Genomic DNA, 7,615 nt, shown 5'->3' on the forward strand with positions numbered 1-7,615 from the left:
GGTTCACAAATTGTGATCCTTGGACTAGCAGCTTCAGCATCACCCGGGAACTTGATAGAAATGCAAATTCTTGGCCACCAGCCAGACCTACAGAATCAGAAGTAGTGAACCAAGAAATCTGTGTTTTGACAAGCCGTCCAGGTAATTCTGACACACACTACCCTTTGAGAACCACTGGCCTAGACAGTGAAGGGGCCACACGGTCTCTAAAGGATTTTAACAGTTTACCAATCTCTTTCGCACCCATCATGCCATTGTAGCCTCACTTCAGTCTCACTAGTCGGAGTTTCTTGACTTTCTGTTCTGTCTTCTTCCCATTCCAACCACTCATTTTAATGTGTATCCTAGAAGAGACTAATTTGTTAAGAATTTACTTCAGCCAAGCAGCTACTTTCTAAACTAGGCAGCTCCACTTTTAGAAGATAGGAATTTAGGATGGGCTGGGAATGTGGAACCACCCCCCACATCTACCACAAAGAATCGAGCACAATGTGGAAACACAAAGCTATAAGCCTTTATTTAGCATTTTCAATGGTGAGGGGATGGCAGGATGCCAGTGTAGACCGTGGGCAGGACTAGACAGAACCGGTGGGGGCAGGTTCCCATGGTGCAAGGTTTCAAGCAGAGGAATATACTGCTCCCTGCCTGACTTGGCCCAGATAAGTGCAGCGGCCCCAAAGACCCTGAGCAAGTCTTGAGGGGCACGCGGTGGCCAGCAAATGGTGAGCATGCATTGACACATGTTCATGACCTGACTCGAAGCCGAAGGAAAGTGAAGGGATTTGGTTTAAGGAAGGGATTTGGTTTCGTTTAAGGAAGCAGAGAGCATTATAATTTTGAATTATGCCTCATTTCTATACTAGATAAAAGTTGGTCTTAAGTTTGATTTTTATATTATCATATACATACAGCATGACAGCCACATTTTCTACTTGTGGTCATATTTGCAAGGTGTGATTCAGGTCAGCAAAAAAGTCTGTGGTGTGTTTCATAAAATCAGCTAATACTTTACATTCCATTTTGGAGAGGCATCATAGCATAATGGTTAAGAGCTCAGGCTCTATGGCCAGATAGGGGACAAATCCTAGCTCTGCTCTTCACTGACCATGTGAGTGGGGACACGTTATCTAACCTCTTCATGCTCCAGTTTCCGAATTATTTGGAAGTAGGGATAATGACAGTACCTACCATACAGGGTGTTGGGTAATATATGTAAAGCACTTGGACATTGCCTAGCAAAGAATGAGGGCCATAGCTATAACCACAGATGTCATCCAGTTTCAGAAGTGTTGCACATTTCACTCCAATGCTTCTATCTTCAGGAGTTCAAATGTGTCCCACCAATTTCTGACTTTCACTGAGTGTCATATTATGGAATAAGTGTGCTACTGCCAAAGAAGTTTGGCTGAGAAGTCTGTGTAGAGACCTGAGTGACCTATAACCACCAGTTTGAAGCCAATGGCAAATTTTCATTAGCCGCAGCAAATTCTTGAGCACCTAAGAAAATCAGAACTTGAAAGTACTTTGGTTGGTTGAAATTTTGTTTACAGCATTAGATTATTCTATCATTCTACGTTTCTTTGGGAAAATATAGGCACAAATTATGTTTTGATATTCAAGATTAGACAAAAGTTTGCAGATACACAATGCAAGTGATTATATTTTCTATGTAGGAGTAGCATTTCCATTCTGTTTTGGCACACCTAGTTAATTACAAGGAAATAACATGATTTAGTGGGAAGAACATTGGTCTTGGTGTCAGAAAATTCATGTAAGCATTCTAGTTCCGTTACTTCTTGTGAGCTTAACCTCTTTCACCCTTGGTTTTCTCATCTATAAACCAGGGCTAATACTATCTATCTTCACTGGTTATTGTGAGGATGAAGGTAGATAATGCATGTGAAAATGCTTGACACATGGTATATGTGCAGTAAAACTAAGTGAAACAAAAATAATTAACTTGTCCAAGCCCCCCATATACCATATGAGAAAGAGAATTATCCCAATAAGCTGAATGCTTTTTGTGAACAGAAATCCCAGTTAAACTAATGAAAGGGAGCACTCTGGTAGTATCAAATTTGCTAAACCAATAAGTATACACACAAGGAGTATAAAGGGCAGAATTATGGAATCCTGCTCTCTTGTCAACACCCAGTTCATTTAGTTTGATAAATGGTTGAAGCTTTCATTATAGAGGATAAGGTGCCAAGATCAACAAAGTGTAGAGTAGGGTTTTGTTTTGTTTTCTTTCTTTTTGTAAAAGCAATTAGGTCTGAAAAATAAAAGGCTTCTCTTTTTGCCAATAGTAAGAAGCTTGCAGATTATCCAAGGCAATTCTATGTCCTATTCCATAGCAATACTTAAAAAAACATTTAAACATCAAATGGATAAGTGGTTGTCAGTGCGCTATTTTAAGATTTAACATACTGAGTAGAGTGATTCAAAGGTAAAAGTACTCTCTAGAGGGACTAGATATAATAATTTTGGTCACTGAATTTTGATACCAATATCATTGCATATACTCCTTTGTTAATGTAATTCTCTTCCCTTTTTGTTGGAGATGACCACTTCCACGCAATGCACTCCTTAAAAGAAATTGAGTTCTGTTGGATTAGGAAGAGTAAACTATGCAAATAATCCTTAGGAAGATTGTCTGGATTGTTGATGTTGTCACAATCCCACCACCTAAGTACAGGCTTTTTATTGGCTATTGTAAAAGGAAGAGAGGACCAGGAAGGCTCTATATCACTCCTGATTGGAGAAAGCTCTTATTAGCCTAAACTAAATTTTATCCTATTTTTTACTTGAAATGTACTCAGCAGCATTTTCAACATTATTACATTTTCCCATATTATTCCATATATTATTAGCCGTATTCCATATGTTTAAGTAAACATTTTAAATGACTGCTTAATGTTCTGTCAACTGAAGATATCATGGTTTAACATACTATCCACTTTATTCTTTGACATAATTTTCTCTATTTTTTGCCTTTAGAAATAAAGCTGCCATTACTATATTTATGCAGAAATTGTATACATTATTTCATTCAAAACACAGAATCTCTGACACCAAACTGGCAATTTTTTTCTTTTTTTTTTGAAATGGAGTCTCGCTCTGTCACCCAGGCTGGAGAGCAGTGGCGTGATCTCGGCTCACTGCAACCTCTGCCTCCTGGGTTCAAGCAATTCTCCTGCCTCAGCCTCCCGAGTAGCTGGGATTACAGGCATCTGCCACCAAGCCTGATTAATTTTTTGCGGACTAATTTTTAGTAGAGACTAAAAATGGTTTTCCATGTTGGCCAGGGTGGTCTTGAATGCCTGATCTCAGGTGATCCGCCCACCTCGGCCTCCCAAAGTGCTGGGATTACAGGTGTGAGCCACGGCGCCTGGCCCAAACTGGCAATGTTTTAAAGGAGTAAGCAAACCCAGATTACTAACTTTGTGAGCATTTCTCTCACAGCATCCCTAAGACTTACACAGGAGATTCCAATGTCTGTTTCATTCCTGGGGTGGGTGAATCTCCTATCTGTAATATGAAAAAGCCAGAAGTTCCTGCTTCTCATTTCAGGTAGGATGCATATTCTTTATTCTGGTTTCTCCTCTGTAATGGGAGAAAAAAATGATAATCATGGCCATGAACAGAGGAGGACTGTGAAGCATAAACTTAAACCCTGATTGTACTACTATGTGTGAAAGCCTGGGACTGGTAAAATGGCTGCTTTGTGCCCTTTCCCATCTCTATAGGGAATCCATACAAACCTCTGGACAATCTGTTACTTAAAGCTGAAAATTCTAGACCTTAAAAAGAAAGAGAAAATATCAGCTTTGCTCAGAGAGAATCGATTGTTTATTATTTTACATCTGAAAATAAATATCTGTGGGCAGTTCTATCTATAATCATATGTGGTACTTTTAGATATAATAGTAATAGTAAAAGTCCACCATTTAAAGAGATCCACAGGTGTTTGACATTTTGCTAGGAACCTTGTGAACACTCTCCTGAAACAACCCTACAAGGTGTGTTATTACCACTCTACAAATGAGAAATAGGCTTAGAGAAGTTACAGCACTTAAAAATAGGTCCAAGATCTGTGCTCAGCTCCGTCTGACTCTAAAGCAAGCATGTTCAACCCCCAGCCCAAAGGCCGCATGCAGCCCAGGACGGCTTTGAATGAGGCCCAACACAAATTTGTAAACCTTCTTTCTTTCTTTTTTTTTTTTTTGAGACAGAGTTTTGCTCTTGTTGCCCAGGCTGGAGTGCAATGGTGCGATCTTGGCTCACCGCAACCTCCGCCTCCCGGGTTCAAGCGATTCTGCTGTCTCAGCCTCCCAAGTAGCTGGGATTACAGGCACACGCCACCACGCCTGGCTAATTTTGTATTTTTAGTAGAGACCGGGTTTCTCCATGTTGATCAGGCTGGTCTCAAACTCCCGACCTCAGGTGATCTGCCTGCCTTGGCCTCCCAAAGTGCTGGGATTACAGGCGTGAGCCACCGCTCTGGGCCTGTAAACTTTCTTAAAACATCATGTGGCCTGGCTCCATGTTTCTTAAAACATCATGTGGCCTGGCTCCAGCCTGGGCAACAAGAGCAAAACTCTGTCTCAAAAACAAAAACAAAACAAAACAAAAAACCATCATGTACTCAGAAGCATTTTGAACATTATTACATGTTTCTCTATTACATTTTTCCTTTTTTTTTTAAGCTTATCAGCTATCGTTAGTGTATTTTATGTGTGGCCCAAGACAATTCTTCTTCTTCAAGTGTAGCCCAGGGAAGCCAAAAGACTGGACACCCCTACTCTAAGCTTAAAAGCCTAATAGCTCACCTTTTCACAACTATAATTTTGAGTCACTTTATGGTAATACTCTAATTAATATTAGTCTGCAATTCAATATCTCTACATTCGTTCACATATATTTATGAAACACATATCATGTACAAAGGCTTTACAATATGCTTGTGGAGGATATAGAACAATAAAAGACATTCGTCCCTGCCTTAAAGTCCAGTTGGGGAGGTGAGATACAGATGAAATGTCAATTAACAACACAAGATTGAAATGGTAAAGCCTGCCAACACTCCAAGGGGAGCTAATTAAGTACCAAGGTCTGGAGGAGAGAGAGATCTCTATGAGGGATCAAGATGACTCCAAAAAGAGATGTTTTCACACATTCATCCATATCATGAAGGTTAAAAGGATAAAATATTGCTTTAGGATGATTCTAATTCTTTTAAGTAAGGAAGAACTAAATATCATCTTGAAAACAGAACATTCAATATTTGGATCTCCTTAATTTTATATCTGCATGCTATAGAGTTGTATGGCATATTAAAACAGAATTATTTTTCTTCTCTTTGTTCTCTGAGACTGTAGGGTAGTGTTTCTGAAAGTATGGTTCATGGACTACCAGCAACATAATCACCTTGAAATTTAGTTATATATGCAGATTCCCAGGTCCCATTGCAACCTGATAGAAACCGAATTTCTGGGGGTGGAGCCTGAAACTCTGCTTTTTAGACAAGTTTCCTAAGTGATATGTACATTGAAGTTTGAGAACCACTGATGTAGGGGAAGACTTGTTTGATTACATTTGTTGATAGATTTATTAATTAGTTGAGCACTTACTATATGCATAACACACCTTCCCATTTAGTCCATAAAACAAACTTTGTGGCCAGGCACAGTGGCTCACGCCTGTAATCCCAGCACTTTGGGAGGCCGAGGCGGGTGGATCACGAGGTCAAGAGATCAAGACCATCCTGGCCAACACGGTGAAACCCCGTCTCTACTAAAAATACAAAAATTAGCTGGGCGTGGTGGTGTGCGCCTGTAATCCCATCTACTCGAGAGGCTGAGGCAGGAGAATCGCTTGAACCCGGGAGGCAGAGCTTGCAGTGAGCCGAGATCGTGCCACCGCACTCCAGCCTGGGCAACAGAGCGAGACTCTGTCTCAAAAAAAAAAAAAAAAAAGTTTCTTGTTTTTTTTTTGAGACAGAGTCTCACTCTGTCGCCAGGCTGGAGTGCGGTGGCGCGATCTCGGCTCGCTGCAATCTTTGCCTCCCGGGTTCAAGCGATTCTCCTGCCTCAGCCTCCCGAGTAGCTGGGACTACAGGCGCCTGCCACCACGCCCGGCTAAGTTTTTTTGTATTTTTAGTAGAGACGGGGTTTCACCGTGTTAGCCAGGATGGTCTCGATCTCCTGACCTCGTGATCTGCCCGCCTTGGCCTCCCAAAGTGCTGGGATTGCAGGCATGAGCCACTGCACTTGGCCAAAAATAAAAAACTTTGTAGGTTAAGTATCATTTTACAGATAATGAAACTGAGGCTCAAAGAAGATATAAAACTTGCCTTAGGTAACCTGGCTAGAAAGAGACAGCCAAACCACTTCTACTTCCTTTCAATGTCCATACTTTTTCTATAATGCCTACTGTACTGTTAACCTAGACTATGTATAGTCTAATTATAGACTAATAATAACAACTATCATTTGAGTTCCTAAGAATGTGCCATCTAATTTAGATCTAAAACTTTCAACAGCCTCAAGTGATATTCTTGCCATGTAAGATAACTAAGACAGAGCCATATTAATATATAATCTCAATATCACCTTCCATCAGTTGGAATAGAGCTTTCTTATTTTAGTATGACTTTTCCTTACTTTCGCTTCTTCCTGACAGTTCCTCAAACCTTTTCAGCTCTGTCAGGACTTCCTTTCCTTGGTGTCCTGGAAGGACCCACCGAGGTGGGAGAATCGCCTGAACCCGGGAGGTGGAGGTTGCAGTGAGCCAAGATCATGCCATTTGCACTCCAGCCTGGGCAACAGAGTGAAACTCCATCTCAATAATAATAATAATAATAATAATAATAATAATAATAATAATGAAAAACCTGAAACTACCTAAATGTCCCAACCCTTTTACACTGAGATTGGAATGGTAAACAATGAGCCATTCTAACTGAAGTCTAGGCTTCAGTTCTAACGGGCACCACACTTTTTTCCAACATGGGAATGGAGAGTTGCTCTGAATTAAGAGGAAAATGTTAGTTGTTTGAAAAACCTTCTGCTGATCTTGTGACTTCAAAAAGACCACTTAAGGAAGTCTCTCGTGAGAAGGGGAATCACATCATCCATGTGAGATACTATTCTGGACTATGTATCCTTATGTCATAAGCCATTTTCAGGCAGCTCATATGGCTCTGGGACATACCCAAGCAGACATAGGGACAAAAGGCGTTTTCATTAATGAGACCACCCAGGCTTGTCTTATATCTCTCACAGGGTGTGGTGAAAGAAGATATTACTCTGTTTCAAAAGGCAATGACACAGTGCAGTTCTATCAGATGGCAGTTTAGTACCATAGAGCTACAGCCATATAGAGGTTTATACTCTTTTACTCAGTAATACCCTCCTGGGAATTGATCTCCAGGAAATAATTCAAAAGAAGAAAACAAGCTACATGAACAATGACAAAAAAAGTTTATTGCAGCATTGTTTATAATAATGAAAAACCTGGCGGAGCGCAGTGGCTCACGCCTGTAATCCTAACACTTTGGAAGGCCGAGGCAGGCAGATCACCTGAGGTCAGGAGTTCAAGATCAGCCTGGTCAACA

Source organism: Pan paniscus, chromosome 1 (assembly GCF_029289425.2).
Source record: "Pan paniscus chromosome 1, NHGRI_mPanPan1-v2.0_pri, whole genome shotgun sequence".
Taxonomy (NCBI): Eukaryota; Metazoa; Chordata; class Mammalia; order Primates; family Hominidae; genus Pan; species Pan paniscus.